Here is a 21,607-nt window from a genome sequence, read left to right on the forward strand (position 1 = left end):
TATAATAAACTTTAGAAAAAATTTAAAATTGGTAAGAAATCATTAAACATGATTCTTGCCAATAAGGATCATGTTCATAGAAAGGAAGGAATTGGCTTTGTGAGTAACACTCAATAAAAGCAAACTACTTTCATTAAAGGACCCATATTACATGTTTTCCATGAAAATAAATATAATTTTTTATAGTAGGTATCGATATTTTGCTTATAAATATTTATTGAGAAAATATAGCTCATACAAATTAGTTTGGATTCCTAAAGAGACCATAAATAACTTAATACCATTAGTCAAAATAGGTATATCTTTTCATAAGGGACCCAAAAGCTAAATGGGTACCTAAAGCAAACCCTCATTTATTGTAGATATGTCTACAATTTAAAGCTAGGAGCAAGAGATGGTACCTTGATAGTGGATGCTCAAGGCACATGATCTGAGATCTAACACATTTCTCTAAACTCACTAGCCAAGACAAAGGATATATCACCTTCAGAGATAACAATAAAGGAAAAATTATTGGCAAAAGAAATATAGGTAACAAATCAAACCTTTTGATTGAAAATATTTTATTAGTAGATGGTTTAAAATATAACTTACTAAGCATTAGTCAATTGTATGATGAGAGTTACAATATCAAATTTGAATATATTACTTGCATTATAGAAATACCACACAAAAATAGATCTTTGATTGCCTTAAGGACTAATAATGTGTATACTATCGATCTTGATGAGTTTTGTAATGAAATTTGCTTTTTGGTTTTAAACGATGATGCATGGCTTTGGCATAGAAGATTAAGTCATGTAAGTATGAAACTAATTTCATAAATTATAACTAAAAAACTCATAAGAGTTATGCTTAAAATTAAATTTGTCAAAGATAAAATTTATGATGCATTCCAACTGGGAAAACAAATAAAGAGTACCTTTAAGTCTAAAAATCAAGTAAGTACCTCTAAACTACTACAATTAATCCATATGGATTTATTTGGATCAATTAATATCACAAGTCTAGGAGATAGTAAATATACTTTTGTGATAGTTGATTATTATAGTAGATATATTTGGACATACTTCTTAGCACATAAAAGTGATTGCTTTAAATGTTTTTCAAAATTTTGTGAACTAGTTTAAAATGAAAAGGGTTTTATGATTTCTTCTATACATAGTGATCATGGTGGTGAATTTAAAAACCATAATTTTTAAGATTTTTATGAGTTAAATAGGTATGATCATAATTTCTCTACTCCAAGAAACTCTCAACAAAATGAAGTTGTTCAGAGAAAAAATATGAGTTTACAAGAAATGACAAAAATTATGCTTAATGAACATAGCCTACTTAAGTATTTTTGGGCCAAAGCTATTAACACAGTATATTATGCCATGAATTGGGTTCTATTGGGAAATTATGGGGGCGACATCATATGCACAACGGAACAATAGAAAACAAAATCCCCAATTCCCAAAACTATATTCGTCGTCATGCGAAGATTAGTGCGCAAAAATCCACGAAATAGAAAACCACGTGTGAGGTAGATTGTATTACCTAGGGAGATTATATATTCCTGAATCCCTATAGATCTCTAGGAGAGGGTGAAGGAGATCAAGTGCCCTCCTCTCTAGTGGTGATCCACACAACAGGGTTGCGATGACGCTCCTCAAAACTCCAAGCCTGTTTTGAGATAGATAGGGGGAGGAGAATAGGAGAGAAAGCAAAAGTTCTAACTTATAAACTATTAAAGCCCTCCTATTTATAGAGGTCCCTTGTCAACTTAACACTAATGGATCCTCCCCTATTGAGTATTTGATCTCTATCCAACTACCCAAACCTTTTAGATTAGTGAATCTATATCCAATAATCTCTCATGGGCCCTTATTTGATCTCATCCATAGGATCCAATAATTCAAGGGCTTATTGGATATCCAATAAGATATAGGCTCTAACGGATATCTCATATCTGAACCTCTACTCATCGCAATGCTTACCATATGTGTATGACCCTCTAGACCCAATATCAAGCTGGCTATGAGTCATGCCTGTCAGAACTCCTTCTAGCTTGGTGAATTATTATCTCCATAATAATTCACTTGACTTATCGACTGTGGAAGTACTAGGCCACCACACCACAATCCCTAGATGATACAGGGGAATCCAATCCATTGGATCTATTTGTCCAGAGTTACCATGTACCTATAGTCCCTCATCCATCTAATATCCTAGATATTGTATACCGGGTATGATGCTATCAGACCCATATGGTTTCTACTTGAGTCTAACTTTAATGGGTCTGATAGCATATGGTTTCTTTGGCAGAGAATACAAATGACCATGGTCAGAGATTTGTTTGAGTAAGAACATATGTGATATTCCTCTTATGACACAGAGAGTGAATGATCTTCTATCGACACTCAATAGCTCTCGTAAGGTTGACTACCACTTCCAATAACTGGTTGTGCTAGATCTAGGACATTCAAACCTATGAGTCTGGTATCAAAGAGTGGAACACTCATATAGGACATCCTTGTGTTGAATCTCAGATTTTGATGATGAAGTCTATTGTAATTTGTTTGATCTAATCTATATATTGATAAAAGTGTGCAGGATTAACTACGATAGTAGTAAGACATAAAGTAGGTGTTGTGCTAGAGTCAAGATCGAGATCACGTTGGGAGTTCGTCGGAAGTCCGGACATTCGTCGGAAGTTCTGCTAGAACCAATCGAGAAGTCCAAGAGCCTGCCAAAGAAGCTCATCAGAACTTACCAAGAAGATCAACGTAAAGTCCAGGAGCTTGCCGGGAGTCCATCGGAGCATTGTCGAGAGTTCGTCGGATGTTCGCCGGAAGTACACTAGAAGCTCGTCGGAAGAGCAATTGACGTACCGAAACAAGAAGAGCTGTGATCATGTCTTAATTATCGTAGTTAGAGTGTAAATTAACTTAGGGTTGGGAGTTAATCCCACTAACTTAATTAGGGGCCAACTGGGTCCTTAACAAGGCTGATTTGGGCCAGATTGAATAGCCTAATCAGCCCCTAAAAACATGGCCAGCGGTTGCACCGCCTAGAAGACCTAGTCTCCCAGGTGATCTAGGCAGTGGTACCGCCGACAGTTATTGCTACCAGCGGTAGTACCACCCCTGTCAGGCGGTGGTACCATCAAAGCTTGGTCTCTGAGCTCTGTCAAGCGGTGGTACCGCCCAGACTGAGCGGTAGTACCACCCAGTGTCAGGTGTCAGGTGGTGGTACTGCCCAGTAATGACGATGGTACCGCCAGGACCCTAAAAATCTAGGATTAGACAATTTTTTGCTCCATTTTTGAAGCCATTGGGGCCTATAAAAATCCCACCCTTTTCTGCATGAAAGGACATGAAAGCATTGAGATAATCTTGAGTTGTTAGGGTGTAAAAGTGTTGTAAATAGGTGCTAGAGTCCTCCTCCTCCCTTTCTAAGTTTTGAGATCATTTAAGAGAGATGTAAGACTTGTAAGGGTTCTCTCCTAAACCCGTGAAAAGGAGAAAGTGCTGTAAAAGGTGTTTGATCTTCACCTATTGAAAGAAGGCCTTTAGTGGACGTCGGAGACCTCATCGGAGGAGAAATCCGAAAGTGGATGTAGGTCACATTGACCGAACCACTCTAAATTCTGATTTGCCTTTCATTAGTGCAATTTACTTTAATTGCAAATCATTTCATAGCAAACTACTTCTCCTCCTCATCTTGCTTATCCTCTCATACATTTCAAGTTGCTATCCTTCCGATTCAATTTTCATGGAACGTATGAAATATTTTATACGAAAATCAAAGAATTTTCCGCTATTCTAATTCACTCCCCCTCTTAGTGCCACTCTTAATCATAACAATTAGTATTAGAGTAAGATTCACTCTCATTTGGTTTCAAACCTAAGAGAGATAGTATTTGCCGGCAACCTAGAGGGCCATTCAATTACACATCCGCCCATGTTCAATGGGACGGATTACACATATTGGAAGACTAGAATGAGGATCTTCCTAATCTTTTAGTGCATTCTTATGAGTTGTTTCGAATGAAATTGAGTGAGACTATTGGAGACATGTACACCTGATTTACGGATGTTGTCAATGGTCTAAAAGGACTTGGTAAGGATTTCTCGGATTTTGAACTTATTAATAAAATTTTAAGATTCCTTCTAAAGAGTTGGGACCCTAAAGTAATGGTCATTCAAGAGGCCAAAGATCTAAATAATTTTCCTCTTAAAGAACTAATTGGGTCATTAATGACCTATAAAATGACATGTAAAGCTCATGAAGAGCTTGAGGTCACCCTTCCAAAGAACAGGAAGAATATAGCACTAAGAACTCAAGAAGACCACTTGAAAGAAAACTCAAGTGATGTGGACTTTGATAATGACATGACACTCTTAACAAAGAAGTTCAAAAGATTCATAAAAAGAAATAAATTTAAAAATGATACTAAAAATAAATTTGAACCTAAGAAAGAATAAGTGATATGTTATAAACGCAAGAAGCTGGGACACTCTAAGAGTGAATATCCCCAAGCAAAGAGGAGGCAACCAAAGAAGAAAGCTCTTAAAGCTACATGGGACGACTCAAGTGCATACAAAGAAGAGGAGCCTACCATCACCGAGCAAGTTGCTCACTATGCACTAATGACCATTGGAGATGAGGTAACAAGTTCATTTGATGCAAATTTATCCTTTGATGAACTATTAAATGTTTTTCATTACTTATTTGATGAATGCAAATTAATTAGTAAAAAATATAAATTATTAAAAAAAGAGCATGCTTCTTTTGTTAATAATTTCGATAGTTTAAAAGTTGAGCACAATGTTAATTTAGCTCCATGTATAAAATGTGATGAACTAGAGACACTTAGAAAGGACAACTTGCTACTCAAAGAAACCTTAAAAAAATTTAAGGTTGGTAGCAATTCCTTGAACATGATCCTTGCCAACAAGGGTCACGTCTATAGAAAAGGCGAAATCGGATTTGTGAGTAGCTCTTACCAAAATCCAACCACTTTTGTTAAAGGCCCTACTTTGCATGTCTCACCCCAAAACAAATGTAACTTTTGTTGTAAATTTGGGCATGTAGCTTATCATTATTCATTCAAGAAATGTTGTCCATGTAGATTGATTTGGGTTTCTAAAAAAACCTCAAGTGACTCAATGCAACATGATAAGCTATGTAGATCGATTTTTGAGGCACTCAAGGTCAAATGGGCACCTAAAAATCATCTCTTTTTGTAGAAACATATATCATCACAAGCTAGAAGCAAGCGATGGTACCTTGATAGTGGATGCTCAAGGCATATGACCGGAGATCCATCTCATTTCTCTAAGCTCACTAGCCTAGACGAAGGATATGTCACATTCGGAGACAACAACAAGGGTAAAATCATTAGCAAAGGAACTATAGGTAACAAATCCAACCTTCTCATTGAAGATGTATTGTTAGTTGATGGTTTAAAGTATAACCTTTTGAGTATTAGTCAATTATATGATAAAAGATATATTGTTAGATTTGAATCTAATCTTTGTATTATTGAAAAACCATACAAAAATACATCTATGATTGCCCTAAAATAAAATAACGTATACACTATCGAGATTAATGATCTTTGTAATGAAATGTGCTTTTCGATTTTGAATGGCGATGCTTGGCTTTGGCATAGGAGATTAGGTCATGCTAGTATGAAACTAATCTCTCAAATTTCATCTAAAGAACTTATAAGAGGAATTCCTCATATCAAGTTCGTCAAAGATAATGTATGTGATGCATGTCAACCAGGAAAACAAATAAAAGGTAGCTTCAAACCTAAGAACCAAATAAGCACCACTAGACCTTTGCAATTGATCCATATGGACTTGTTCAGACCAATTGCTACAACAAGCCTAGTAGGTAGCAAATATGTATTTGTTATCGTGGATGATTATAGTAGATATATATAAACTTATCTTTTGGCACACAAAAGTGAATGCTTTAGGTATTTCTCTAAGTTATGTAAACTTGTTCAAAATGAAAAGGGTTTTATGATTTCGTCAATTCGAAGTGATCACGGTGGTGAATTTCCAAACCGTGATTTCCAAGAATTTTGTGAATCTAATGGATACAATCACAACTTCTCTACTCTAAGAAATCCTCAATAAAATGGAGTAGTAAAAAGAGAGAATAAAAACTTACAAGAAATGGCAAGAACCATATTAAATGAACATAACCTACCCAAATATTTTTGGGCCGAAGCCGTAAATATGGTTGCTATGTTATGAATAGGGTTCTAGTAAGACCACTACCTTCTAACACTTCTTATGAGTTGTGGAACAATAAAAAACCCAACGTTTCATACTTTAAAGTTTATGGATATAAATGTTTTATTTTAAATGAAAAAGATGCCTTAGGTAAATTTGATACAAAATCCGATGAAGAAATTTTTCTTAGCTATTCCTTTGTTTCTAAAGTATTTCGTATCTTTAACAAAAGAACTTTGATTATAGACGATCTATTCATGTTATTTTTAATGAAATTTTCAAAGTTAAGAAAAATAAACTTGATGATGATGTTGATTTTGACGCTTTGAATTTAAATGAAACCCCATCTCCAAATAGCAATTTGGATGCATCTTCTTCCGAACCTTCTTTACCAAAGGAATGAAAGTATGTAGATGCTCATCCTAAGGAGCTAATTATAGGAGAAACATCAAAAGGGGTTCAAACTCGTTCTTCTCTTAAAAATTTTTGTGCCAACGCCGCTTTTCTCTCCCAAATTAAACCTAAATGCATTGATGAGGCCATGAAAGATGATTCATGGGTCATTGCAATGCAAGAAGAGTTAAATCAATTTAAGAGAAATGTTGTATGGAAGCTTGTTCCTAGACCAAATGACCATTTAGTTATTGGTACTAAATGAGTCTTTAGAAACAAGCAAGATAAATTTAGTATCATGGTTCGAAACAAGGCTAGATTAGTGGCCAAAGGTTTCAACCAAGAAGAAGGTATTGATTATGAAGAGACATTCGCTCCTGTGGCTCGATTAGAATCTATAAGGATACACCTTGCCTATGCTAGTAGTAATATTTTTAAGTTGTTTCAAATGGATGTTAAAAGTGCTTTTCTTAATGGCTTTATTTCCGAAGAAGTTTATGTTGAACAACCTCTCATATTTGAGAATGATAATCTCCCTAATCATGTATTTAAATTGATTAAAGCTCTCTATTGTTTAAAACAAGCCCCAAGGGCTTAGTATGAGAGACTTAGTTTATTTCTTATTAAAAATAATTTCTCTAAAGGCAAGGTCGATACTACATTGTTTATCAAAAATTTTGAAAATAATTTTTTTATTATTCAAATTTATGTTGATGATATTATTTTCAGTTCCACGAATGAATCTCTTTGTGAATCATTTGCTAAAAGTATGAGTCTTGAATTTGAAATAAGTTTGATGGGAGAATTAACTTTCTTTTTAGGCTTACAAATCAAATAACTAAGTAATGACATTTTTCTTAGTCAAACAAAATATGCTTTAGATTTGCTAAAAAGGTTTAATATGGATAGCTCAAAGGCTATCAATACTCCCATAAGTACCTCCACTAAGTTAGATATTGATGAAAGTGGAGAAAGCTTTGATCAAAAAGCTTATAGGGGTATGATAGGAAGTTTACTATACATCACCGTAACTATACCGGATATCATGTTTAGTTTATGTCTTTGTGCTAGGTTTCAATCTAATCCTAAGATAACTTATCTTAAAGCAGTTAAGATAATTCTTAGATATCTTAAAGATACCACTAATCTAGGATTATCGTATCCAAAATCCAAGAACTTTGAACTAATTGCATATGCATGCAGATTTTGCTGGATGTAGATTAGATAGAAAAAACACATCCGGAACATGTCAATTTTTAGGACATGCACTTGTTTCTTGATCTTCTAAGAAACAAAACTCGGTTGCTCTATCTACAACCGAAGTTGAGTATATTGCAACTAGTGCATATCGTGCATAAGTTGTGTGGATGAAAAACACTTTAGAAGATTATAAGATTCATCTAAAAAATATTCCCATAAAATGTAATAACACAAGTGCAATATATTTAACAAAGAATCCCATTCAACACTCTAGAACAAAACATATTGATATTAAGCATCACTTTATACGAGATCATATCACTAATCATGATGTAATCTTAGAGTTTATTGATATGAAACATCAATTAGCCGATATCTTTATAAAACTTTTAAGTGAAGAATAATATGATTTTATTAGAAGAGAATAAGGAATATTAATTTGTCTGAATGCATGAGTTGTTATATTTCTTTTTCGGACTATCTTCTTGAATGGAGCTTTCATGAGTTTATGCCATATCAAGTTCACTTCATACCCTTGCTCCATCACTTAATGATTTATGATGCACTCAATTACTTCATGGATTTCATTAACAAATACATCTCTCGGATTTATCTCTTGTGAATTTTTATTGAGAAATGGATTTGATGTGATGCTCCTCTCATTTTGAAGGCTTATTCACAAAATTTCTTTTATCCTTCATATGATGATTCTTTCATATGAATTCTTTCTTAATGAAGGAAGAATTTTTATGATTTTTTTTATGAGATGAACACTTGCAAGAGTGAGGATTTGATTTCACATGAATATCTTGATCCTTATAAAAATTGAAGCATGATTTAATGAATCTCTTTTATCATTTTTGACTTGATTCAAATAATTTCACAAAGATGGTTCTTAATGGATTTCCTCCTCCTTTCCTTCTTCATGAATAGTTTTGATGAAAAAAGGGGAGAAGATGATGGAAGCTATCTCTTTAACTTTTAAATGTTGAGAACTTTTGAATGATACCATGAATGCTTGAAATATAATTGGTATGAATTTTTACAAATTGAAATATGGCATGAATTTTTCTCCTTTTTGTTGATGACAAAGGGGAAGAAATAATACCAAAATGTGGTAAATTGATGACAAATGTATGCAATGTATTTCGTCACGTATACTTGAAATGTTTGCTTGATAAATTTCTTTTATTATGATAAGATATATAGAGCTTAACTTGCAATTTTACAATGGATATCTTGTCATAGAATGATGAATTGCTATCTTTGTCATCTTTCGTATTTGAAATATCATACTTGAAAATGGATGTCATGCCTTGGCATTATATTTTGAGAATGTTAGATCATGATAGGAATCATGATGTGCATGTTGATAAGTTTAATGAATTTAACTTATCGATTTGATTCTTGAATTCAAAGGCCTTGAATTCTAAAATGTCTTTTCTCAAGCATAGCATATAGATAGGCGGGGTTAAGTTTAACTCCCTCATCAATTGATTGTCATCATAAAAAAGGGGGAGATTGTTGAATCTCATATTTTGATGATGAAGTCAATTGTAATTTATTTGATCTAATCTATATGTTAAGAAAAGTGTGCAGGGTTAACTACGATAGCAGTAAGATATAAAGCAGGTGTTGTGCCGGAGTCAAGATCGAGATCACGTTGGGAGTTCGAGAGTTCATCAGAAGTCCAGACGTTCATCGAAAGTTCTGTCGGAACCAACCGAGAAGTCCAGGAGCTTGCCAAAGAAGCTCATCGGAACTTGCCAAGAAGATCGTCATAAAGTCTAGGAGCTTGCCGAGAGTCCACCGGAGCATTATCGAGAGTTCGTCGGATGTTCACCGGAAGTATGTCGAAAGCTCGTCGGACGAGCAATTGACGCATCGGAACAAGAAGAGCTGTGATCATATCTTAATTATCGTAGTTAGAGTGTAAATTAAGTTATTACTGCCAGTAGTGGTACCGCCCTTGTCAGGTGGTGGTACCGCCAGAGCTCGATCTTCGAGCTCTGTCAAGCGGTGGTACCACCCAAACTGAGTGGTAGTACTGCCCATGTCAGGTGTCAAGCGGTGGTACCGCCTAGTAATGGCGGTGGTACCACCAGGACCCCAAAAATCTAGGATTAGACACTTTTTGTCTCCATTTTTAAAGCCATTGGGGCCTATAAAAACCTCACCATTTTTTGCATGAAAGGACGCGAAAGCATTGAGATAATCTTGAGTTGTTAAGGTGTAAAAGTGTTGTAAATAAGTGCTAGAGTCCTCCTCCCTTTCTAAGTTTTGAGATCATTCAAGAGAGGTGTGAGATTTGTAAGGATTCTCTCCTAAACCCGTGAAAAGGAGAAAACGCTATAAAAGGTGATTGGTCTTCACCTATTGAAGGAAAGCCTTTAGTGGATGCCGGAGACCTCGTCGGAGGAGGAATCCGAAAGTGGATATAGGTCACGTTGACCAAACCACTCTAAATTCTGGTTTGCTTTACATTAGTGCAATTTACTTTAACTACAAATCATTTCATAGCAAACTGCTTCTCCTCCTCATCTTGCTTACGCTCTCATACGTTTGAAGTTACTATTCTTCCGATTCGGTTTTCATCGAACGTATGAAATATTTTATACGAAAATCGAAGAATTTTTCGCTGTACTAATTCATCCCCTCCTCTTTGTGCCGCTTTTGATCCTAACACCTTGGTGTCTCAAGTCTAAGGACCGGATACATCACTGGGACTACAGAATCATTGTCTTACAATAAGGCATCATCAACCATTCAACATTCTGTAAGCGGATCAATTAGTGAACTCATTCCCCAATAAGCACCTATATTGTATCCCTAGTGTCCACACACGAGCAACTATGAGACCAGCTACATCTATCATATGGATGGGTATACAACACACTAGTATGTCCGGTTATCTCGATGTCCCTCTCGAGTAACCTATGACCAGGATTATTTAGGATCTATGTTTAAAAGTGAATCGGTCTCATTATCGTGATCTCATCACGATCCGATTCCCATTGCATAGATCTAAGGACTTCACAATATATATATATATATATATATGTATATATATATATATATATGTATATATGTATATATGTATATATATATATATAAATATACATATATACATATGTATATATATATATGTATATATATGTATATATATGACTAGAAATCTTCCACTTGACCTAAAGCCAATCAACTTTATGTCTGATCCCCATCAGACCCTTGTGACGCTCAAAGACAATCTGAGACAATGGCTTTGTAAGTGAATATGCAATGTTATCTTTGGATAGAACTCTTTCCAATGCTACATCTCCTCAGGTCACGATCTCTCCAATAAGTTGGAACCTCCTCATAATACTTTTGATGAGACCTGGGTTCCCTCATTTGAGCAATCTCCCCGTAGTTATCGCAATATAAGGAAATCAACTCCTCATTGTCTAGTACGACTCCTAGATTTATGATGAACTTCTTCATCCAAACTCCCTCTTTTGTTGTCTCTACTGCAGTAATATACTCTACCTCTATGGTCGAGTCAGCAGTAGTATCTTGCTTGAAACTCTTCTAACACACTACTCCTTCATTCAAGGTGTACACATATCCCGAATTCAATTTGCTATCATTAACATCGGACTGAAAACTCGAGTCCATGTAGCCTTCAACCCTGCGGCTACTACCTCCATATACTAGTAAAAGATCCTTAGTCATTCTCAAGTACTTAATGATACACTTTATTGCTTTCTAGTATTCCAAGCTTGGATTTGCCTAATACCTGCTCATGACACTCATAGCATGTGGTATATCAAGCCTGGTATATAGCATGACATATATGAGAGACCCTATTCCTGATGCATAGGGAATCATATCTATGTTCGCCCTTTCTTCAGGAGTCTTTGGGACATACTCCTAAAAAGCAATATCCCATGTCTCATCGGCATCAGACCTCTCTTGGAATTTTCTAGGCCAAACCTTTTGACCATAGTATCTATGTACCTGGACTGGGATAAGCCGAGCATCCTCTTGGATGTATCTTTATAGATCTGAATCCCTAAGATATATGATGCTTCCCCTAAGTCCTTCATAGAGACGTGTCTAGATAACCAAGTATTTACTATGGATAGCATTCCTACATCATTCCCAATGATCAGGATGTTATCTACATATAACACCAAGAATGTGATAGCACTTCTACTTACCTTCCTGTACACACAAGGCTCATCTTCGTTCTTAACAAACTCATAAGATCTGATTGTCTCATCAAATCTTATGTTCTAACTTCGGGAAACTTGCTTCAATCCATAAATGGATTTAAGCAACCTGCACACCTTATTTGGGTAGTCCTTGGACACGAATCCCTTGGACTGTATCATATACACCTCCTCCTCGAGGTTGCCATTGAGGAATACGATTTTCATGTCCATTTGCCAGATCTCATAATTATAGTATGTTGTAATAGCCAATAGAATTCGGATGGATTTTAGCATGGCTACGGGTGAGAAGGTTTCATCATAGTCTACACCTTATCTTTGACAATATCCCTTAGTCATTAGCCTTGCTTTATAGGTCTCTATCTTTCTATCTACTCCAATCCTTTTCTTAAAGATCCACTTGCAATCGATGGGTACAATACCCTTGGATGCATCAACTAGATTCCAAACCTTGTTGGAGTACATAGAATCCATCTCATAATTCATGGCTTCTTGCCACTTCACGGAGTCTATACTCATAATAGCCTCCTCGTAGGTCTGAGGATCAATATTCTCAATATCCTCTTCTCTAATATGTCCCACATATCTCTCAAGAGGATGTGACACTATGTCAGACCTACATAAAGTCGGAACTTATGTGTTAGGTACCTAAATAGACTCGAGTTGCAGAGTGGTGCTTGAGCTAGGTTCTCCAACCTCGCTTAACTCTATTATGTTCCCACTATCTCCGCCAACATTGTTCACCTCATCTCGTTTCCTCTTGGACACACTTACATTCATGATATATAGAGTAGTGTCTAGCATAAACAAACCATTATGCAATGTTCCTCTCGTGATGATCCTATCATCTAATAATATTGAACAACCATTTTTCTCAAAAACTAATTTATATCCACTAACTATCAAACATAAAATAGAAATAATATTTTTGATAATAGAAGGAACAAAATAGCATGCATCCAATGCAATAATAGCTCTACTAGGCAGATGTAGGGTGATCACGCCAATAGCTACTATAGTAACTTTTGCTCCATTACCCATCTTGAGGTCCATCTCGCCTCTCGCTAGTCTCCTAGGCCTTGCTAGAACTTGCAACGAATTGCAAATATGACAAGCACTACTGACATCCAATACTCATGTGTTATCATAAGAGTCTGACAAATGGAGACTGATCATGAATGTACCTGAAGCTTCTCCAAGCTTCTGTTTCGCCCTCTCTGCAAGGTACTCTTTACAGTTCCTTTTCCAATGCTAATCTTTTTCGCAGCGGAAGAGGCTCTTAGATATCTTATATCGCTGAGTCCTTCCGTTTTCCTCAAACAGTTTATGGCCATGTAGGAGAATGGATCTGGCATCCATCTTTTCATGTTGTCTCTGTAACTTAGGAGTCATGGAGCCCAATATGTAATACTAAGCAAGAGTGGAGTCATCAATGTACTTCACGTAGCTAGCGATCTCATCCTCGCTTGCCCCTTCCTCAGGCGTATGCATCACTATATCAAGGACGTATGCGATTTTCTTCGCCGTGAGAATAATTCTCAAGTTGCGGAGCCAATCCATATAATTTGGACCAGTGAGGCGGTTGACATCAAGTATGCCACATAAGAGATTTGAAAGTGGCATTTTCTAAAGATGTAGTAGAAATAAATAACATGCATATTTTATAAAAATAAATAATCAAGATATGGACTTCTATCTTAATATGCTTCCACTATTTTACTAGCAAGTCACGCGACACCCTCAGCACGTGAAACGGAGGTCTCAGGTAGACTTCTAGTGGGGATCAAGATCCAATCAACAACTTAGTGTAACCTTGAGGGACTCGACAAATCACACTAAGCCTGAAAGGTAGGCAACTCTTGCCGATCACAACTCTTTATTATTCCCATCCTGTTCGGCCTTTGAATCACCATGGTCTTGAGGGACTCGACCAACCATGATGTTCGGTTAAGTCAATACCATCGTTACAAGATGAGTTTAATTCGATGATATACCCTCGAGGGACTCGACCAAGAATACCATGTCCTCAGGTAACCGGTGACATTTCTATGTCATAGGCAAAATAGCGAATTGCGATATAGGTGAGCCTTGAGGGACTCGACCAACTCAACCTACACCGAGAATTGGTCCCTACCAATAACGATGGAAGGTCACGTAGGTCAATCTAATTACCTCACGTTTACCAACTTAATATTATCGAGGGAGGGGTTTCTATGATTTGGTCTCATAATATGATATATCACACACATACATGTTTAATATATAATTACATTGCATGTAAATATATATATACATATCTAGTAGGTGTATAAACAATCATACATCATATGAGCAATTACACAAGATGATTATGGATCATAGAATGTGATCAGGTTCGAGCTAGTGGGCCTAATCACTCACATCAAGATCTATGTGTGTAGAGGCGCATCTTTATGCCCTATGATCATCCATCTTGTCCTCGTCGGTTCTGTCGACAACTCGACAAATCTCCATATATCGCGATTTTCTGTCTCGTAGGTCTTGCTACGCCTCCTCGTGTGATTACAACTTAATCATAGGCACTTAGGCATGACAATAAACGAGAAATAAAATGGAGGCTCGTAGGCCCCAATAATAATCACAAATACACACATCACACAGTCCATGATCATCCGTCAATATATCATATATCACATGTATAAATCATCAATATGTAGGACTACTAGATAATAATTAAAAATAATAATCAATTACAAATTTTAGTTAATTAATATTTTTTGAAATCAGGGACATATAGAGAATTTTTTTTATTTATGAGGGATATTTTCATAATTTGGACAAATGACATAACTTAGAATTTCTAAAAATCTGAGGGGCAAAACTATCTTTTTGCTAGAAAACCCTAACCCCTCTCTTCTCCCTACTACTACGGCTCCCTCCACCCTGCCTGCGCCCAAGTAGCTACCACTGCAACATCCCGTCGGTCGCTAGCCGAGAGCTTGCACGCAGATGGCAGCGCTGCCATCTACAAAGATAGCAAGGGCAACAATAGTTGCTGCCCTTTCTTGCTTTTGCTTCAATGATTTTGACGTCAAAAGCTTCTCTAAAACATAATACACGTAGTTCAAAACTAATTTTCGCACGAACAACCTAGCTCTAATATCACTGTTGGGAAATCTTGGGGGCAACATCGCAGAAGAACAGAAAATAAAATCCCCAATTCCTAAAGATATGTTCGTCATCGTGTGAAGATTGGTGCACAAAAATCCACGAAATACGTGTGAGATAGATTGTGTTACTTAGGGAGTGCGTATATTCCTGAATCCCTACAGATCTCTAGGAGAGGGTGAAGGAGGTCAAGTGTCTTCCTCTCTAGTAGTGATCCATATAGCAAGGCTAGGATGACACTCCTCAAAACTCTAAGCCTGCTTTGAGGTGGAGAGGGAGAGGAGAATAGGAGAGGAAGCAAAAGCTCTAGCCTATAAAATATTGAAGCCCTCCTATTTAAAGAGATCCCTTATCAACTTAACCCTAATGAATCCACCCCCATTGGGTATTGGATCTCCATCCAACTATCCAAACATCTTAGATTAATGGATCTATATCCAATTATCTCTCATGGGCTCTTATTGGATCTCATCCATAGGATCCAATAATTCAGGGGCTTATTAGATATTCAATAAGATAGGGGCTCCGGTAGATATCTCATATATGAACCTCTACTCATCGCAATGCCTACCATATGTGTATGACCCTCTAGGACCAATATTGAGCTGGCCGTGAGTTATGACTATCAAAACTCCTTCTAGCTCAATGAATTATTATCTCCATAATAATTCACTCGACTTATCGATTGCGGACGTACTAGGCCACTACGCCACAATCCCTAGACTATACAGGAAAATCTATTCATTTGGACCTGTTTGTCCTCAGTTACCGTGTACCTATAGTCCCTCATCCATCTAAAATCCTAGAGACCATATACCGAGTATGGTGCTATTAAACCCATACGGTTTCTACTCGAGTCTCACTCCAATCGGATTCTTCCGGAGAACTCTTTCTCTCTCAATCCGAATGACCCTAGCCAGGGATTTGTCCGGGTAAGAACATATGAGACATTCCTTTAATGACACCGAGAGTAGATGATCCTATATCGACACTCAATAGCTCTCGTAAGGTTGACTACCTACTCCCGATAACTGGCTATGCTAGATCTGGGACATCCAAACTTATAAGTCCAGTATCAAAGAGTGGAGTACTCAAACAGGACAACCTTGGTGTCACAAGTCTAAGGAATAGATACATCACTGGGACTATGGAATCATTGTATGACAATAAGACATCATCAACCATTCAGCATTCCGTAAGTGGATCAATCAGTGAACTCATTCCCCAGTGAACACTTGTATTATATCCCTAGTATCCCCACATGAGCAGTTGTGAGACTAGTTGCATCCATCTTATGGACGGGTATACAACACACCAATCTGTCCGGTTATCTCGATATCCCTCTTGAGTAACCTATAACCGAGATTATTTAGGATCTGTGTTTAAAGGTAAATTTGTCTCATTATCATGATCTCATCACGATCCAATTCTCATTATACAGATCTAAGGATATATATATATATATATATATATATATATATATATATATATGCAACAAGCAATATAAAGTGATAAATGTCAAAATATGATAAGTAAAAAGATTGTGTGTCAAGTCACACGTGTCATCACTCGCGTGATTGGCTTGTAGGGTACATATGACTAGTAGGTTCTTTTAAGACCATTACTTTCAAAAAATCCTTATGAATTATGAAATAATAATAAACCCAACATTTTATATTTTAAAGTTTTAGTTATAAATATTTTATTTTAAATGAAAATGATTTCTTAGGAAAATTTAATCCAAAATTTAATGAAGGTATTTAATAATTTTGATGATGATTATGATTTTGATACTTTAAATTTGAATGTAAATTCTTCTCTTACAAGCAACTTGGATGCTCATCCTAAGGAGTTAATAATTGGAGATACATCAAAAGTGTTCAAACTCGTTCTTTTAAAAATTTTTGAGCTAATTCTATATTTTTATCTAAAATTGAACCCAAATGCATTGGCGATGATCTAAAAGATGATTCATGGGTTTTTGCAATACATAAGGAATTACATCAATTTGAGAAAAATAAGGTATGAAAGCTTGTTCCTAGACCTAGTGACCATATTATAATTAATACTAAATGGGTATTTAGAAATAAGCAAGATGAACTTAGTATCGTGGTTCGAAACAAGGCTAGATTAGTGATCAAAGGTTTTAACCAAGAAAAAGGTATCGATTACGAAGAAATCTTCACTCCTGTGGTAAGACTAGAAGTCATAAGGATACTCCTTACTTATACTTATTATAATAATTTTAAGTTATTTCAAATGGATGTTAAAAAAAATTTCTTAATAACTTTATTTCTAAAGAAGTTTATGTTGAACAACCATCCAGATTTGAGAATGCTATTTTTTCAAACCGTATGTTTAAGTTATCTAAGGCCTCTATGAATTAAAATAAGCTCCAAGGGCTTGGTATGAGGGACTTAGTTTATTTCTTATTAAGAATAATTTTTTAAAATGTAAGGTTGATACCACATTGTTTATTAAATATATTAAAAATAAGTTTCTTATTATTCAAATTTATGTTGATGATATCATTTTCGATTCTTCTAATGAGTCTTTATGTGAAACTTTTGCCAAAAGTATAAGCTAAGAATTCAAAATGAGTTTAATGGGTAAATTAATATTTTTCTTATGATTGCAAATTAAGTAATTTAGTAATAAAACCTTTGTTAGTCAAATTAAGTATGCTTTATATCTATTAAAACGATTTAATATGGATAGTGCTAAGGCTATTAATATACCAATGAGCACTTCTACAAAATTAGATATAGACATTGATGGAAAATATTTTGATCAAAAGATTTATAAGGGTATGATAGATAGTTTACTATACCTCACAATAACTAAACCTGATATTATGTTTAGTATTAGACTATGTGCTAGATTTCAATCTAATCCTAAATAGTCTCACTTAAAAGCTATTAAAAGGATTTTTAGATACTTAAAAAGAACTCATAATCTAGGATTATGATATCCACTAAAAATTTTGAATTAGTTGCATGCTTATTTTGCTGGATGTAGAATATATAGAAAAAACATATATGGAATAAGCCAACTCTTAGGTCATTCACTTGTTTCTTGGTCTTCCAAGAAATAAAATTCTATTATATTATCTTTAGTCGAGGTTGAATATATAACAACAGGTGCATGTTATGTACATATTATTTGGATGAAAAATACTTTAGAAGGTTATGAACTTTGTAGGGAAATCTAGGAATGACATCACATGCGTAGTGGAAGAACAGAAAAAAAAAATCTCCAAATTTTCCAAAGATGTGTTCGTCGTCGTACAATGATTAGTGTGCAAAATCCATAAAATTGAAAACCACGTGTGAGATAGTTGTGTTACCTAGGGAGATCGTATATTCTTGAATCCCTACAGATCTATAGGAGAGGATGAAAGAGGTCAAGCATCCTCCTCTCTAATTGTGATCCACATAATAGGGCTACAACGATGCTCCTCAAATCTCTAGGCCTACTATATGAGGAGAAAAAGGGAAGAAGAGAATAGGAGGTAGCAACTAAGAAAACCTCTAGCTTATGGGTGTTTGGTTCCCTCCTATTTATAGAGGCCTCCTATCAACTTAACACTAATGGATCCTATCCTATTGAGTATTGGATCTCCATCCAACTACCAAGCCTCTTAGATTAGTGGATCTCTATCCAATAATCTCTCATTGGTCCTTATTTGATCTCATCCATAGGATCTAATAATTCAGGGGCTTATTTGATATTAGATAAGATAGTGGCTTCGGTGGATATCTTATATTCAAACCTCTACTTGTCATAATGCCTACCATATATGTGTGACCCTTTAGGCCCAATATTGAGCTAGCCGTGAGTCATACCTATCAGAACTCTTTTTAGCTCAGTGAATTATTATCTTTATAATAATTTACTCAACTCGTGGAAGTACTAAGCCACTACGCCATAGTGCCCAGATGATACAAGGAAATCCAATCCATTGGACTTGTTTGTCCTTAACTACTATGTACCTATAGTCCCTCATCCATCTAATACTCCAGAGACTATATACTAGACATGATACTATTATATTCATACAGTTTCTACTCGAGTCTCGCTCTAATCGAATTCTTCCAGAGAACTCTTTCTCTCTCAATCCGAGTAACCTTGGCTTGGAATTTGTTTGAGTAAGAACACATGGGATATTCCTCTCATGACACTCAGAGTGGATGATCATCTATTGACACTCAATAGCCCTCATAAGGTTGGCTGCCACTCTCGATAATCGGTTGTGCTAGATTTGGAATCTCCAGACCCATAAGTCTGGTATCAAAGAGTAGACTACTTATATATGACATCCTTGGTGTCTCAAGTCTAAAGATCAGATACATCACTAGGACTATAAAATTATTGTCTAACAATAAGACATCATCAACCATCCAACATTTTGTGAGCAAATTAATCAGTGAACTCATTCTTTAATGAGCACCTACACTGTAGCCTTAATGTCTCCACACAAGCAGCTATGAGACTAGCTGCCTCTATCATATGTATGGGTATATAGTACACTAGTATGTCCGGTTATCTTAATGTCCCTCTTGAGTAACCTATGACCGGGAATATATAGGATATGTGTTTAAAGGCGAATTGATCTCTTTATCGCGATCTTATCATGATCTGATTCTCATTGCATAGACCCATGGACATCACAATATATATGTGCATATAGACAACAAGCAATATAAAGTGATAAAATGTCAAATAATATAATGAGCAAAAGGAATGTGTATCATGTCATATGTGCCATCACTCATGTGATTGGCTTGCATGACACTTATGACTTGTAGATTTTACTTGAGAAACATCCCTATAAAATACTATAATACTAGAGTAATATATTTAACAAATAATCACATTCAACACTTTAGAACTAAACATATTAATGTTAGGATCGGAGTGGCACTAAGAAGGGGGGTGAATTAGTGCAGCGGTAAAGTGTGATAAACTTTTGACAATTTAAACACTTTCGGAAACTTCGTACGATAAAAGCAACGTTTTCATTTGAAACCGTTTCGATTGCATTTTAACTTGAAGGGATAAGTAAGACTGAGACAAAGAAGTAGAGCATTAAAGTGCAAATGGTTTGTAGTAATAAAAATGACAATAAGTAAATGCAAACCAGAGATCACGCTGATTTTACAGTGGTTCGGTCAAATGACCTACATCCACTTGCGAGGCCCCTCTTCGATGAGGCTCCCACCTTCCACTAGCAAATCTCTTGAAGGGGAAGGGTAAATACCCCTCTTACAACTTTTTACTATTGAATCTCGGATTTTGATGATATAATCAATTGGTGGGTTAATTGATCTAATCCATATTATTGAGTTAAGTGTGCAGGATTAACTACGATAACCAGAAAACATAAAGCAAGGATACCGGAGTCAAGTTCAAAAGACGTTTAAGAGTCTGAAGAATCGTCGGAGATGCTGCCGGAACCAACCGAGAAGAAATCGGGAACTTGTCAAAATTTTCGGAAGTTCGCCGAAGAGATTGTCGGAGGTTCACGGAGATCACCGAGAAGGCTCGGCTACTCGTTAAAGTCATCACAAGTTCGGGAGCTTGATGGGTGTCCGTCGGAAGAAAGTTCGTCGGAAAGCTCGCCGGAACAAGACTCGACGTTCGCGGTTGAAAACTTGCTTAGGATGTGTTTTGTTATGTAGTTCACTTGTAATTAGGATTAGGATTAAGAGATAATCCTATATCCTGGTTAGGGGCCAACTGGGCCCAAAGTCAGATTTGGTTTGGGCTAAAATTAAGCCAAACCAGTGAACCGAAGAGCCAGGCGGTGGCACCGCCTGGCTGGACGGTGGCACCGCCCAGCACCCGAGAGCTGGGCGGTGACACCTCCTAGGCTGGGCGGTTGCACCGTCCAGCACCCGAGCGCTGGGCGGTGGCACCGCTTGGCTGGGTGGTGGCACCGCCAACATCGGGAACCCAAAGAGAATTCAAATTTTGGAGCCCAAATTTGAATTCTCTTGAGGCCTATAAATACCCCTCAAATCTCAGCTGAGATTACAACTTTTGAGAAGCATTTGATTGAGAGAAAAGTCTTAGAAAGTCTTAGCAAGTCTTGTTTTCAATTTGCTAGAGAGTTCTCCTCCTTCTTTCTTATTGAAAACTTGTAAGAGGTTGAACTACTTGTAAAAGGTTGTAAGAGGGGTATTTACCCTTCCATTTCAAGAGATTTGCTAGTGAAAGGTGGGAGCCTCATCGAAGAGGGGCCTCGCAAGTGGATGTAGGTCATTTGACCGAACCACTCTAAAATCGGCGTAATCTCTGGTTTGCATTTCATTATTGCTATTTATATTACTGCAAACCTTCTTACATGCTTTAGTTCCTTATTACCTTTGCTGCGCAACTTTAAGAATACGCTTTCAAGTTAAGCTTTTCAAGTTCCGT

The sequence above is a fragment of the Musa acuminata genome, chromosome BXJ2-9 (assembly GCF_036884655.1).
Source record: "Musa acuminata AAA Group cultivar baxijiao chromosome BXJ2-9, Cavendish_Baxijiao_AAA, whole genome shotgun sequence".
NCBI lineage: Eukaryota > Viridiplantae > Streptophyta > Magnoliopsida > Zingiberales > Musaceae > Musa > Musa acuminata.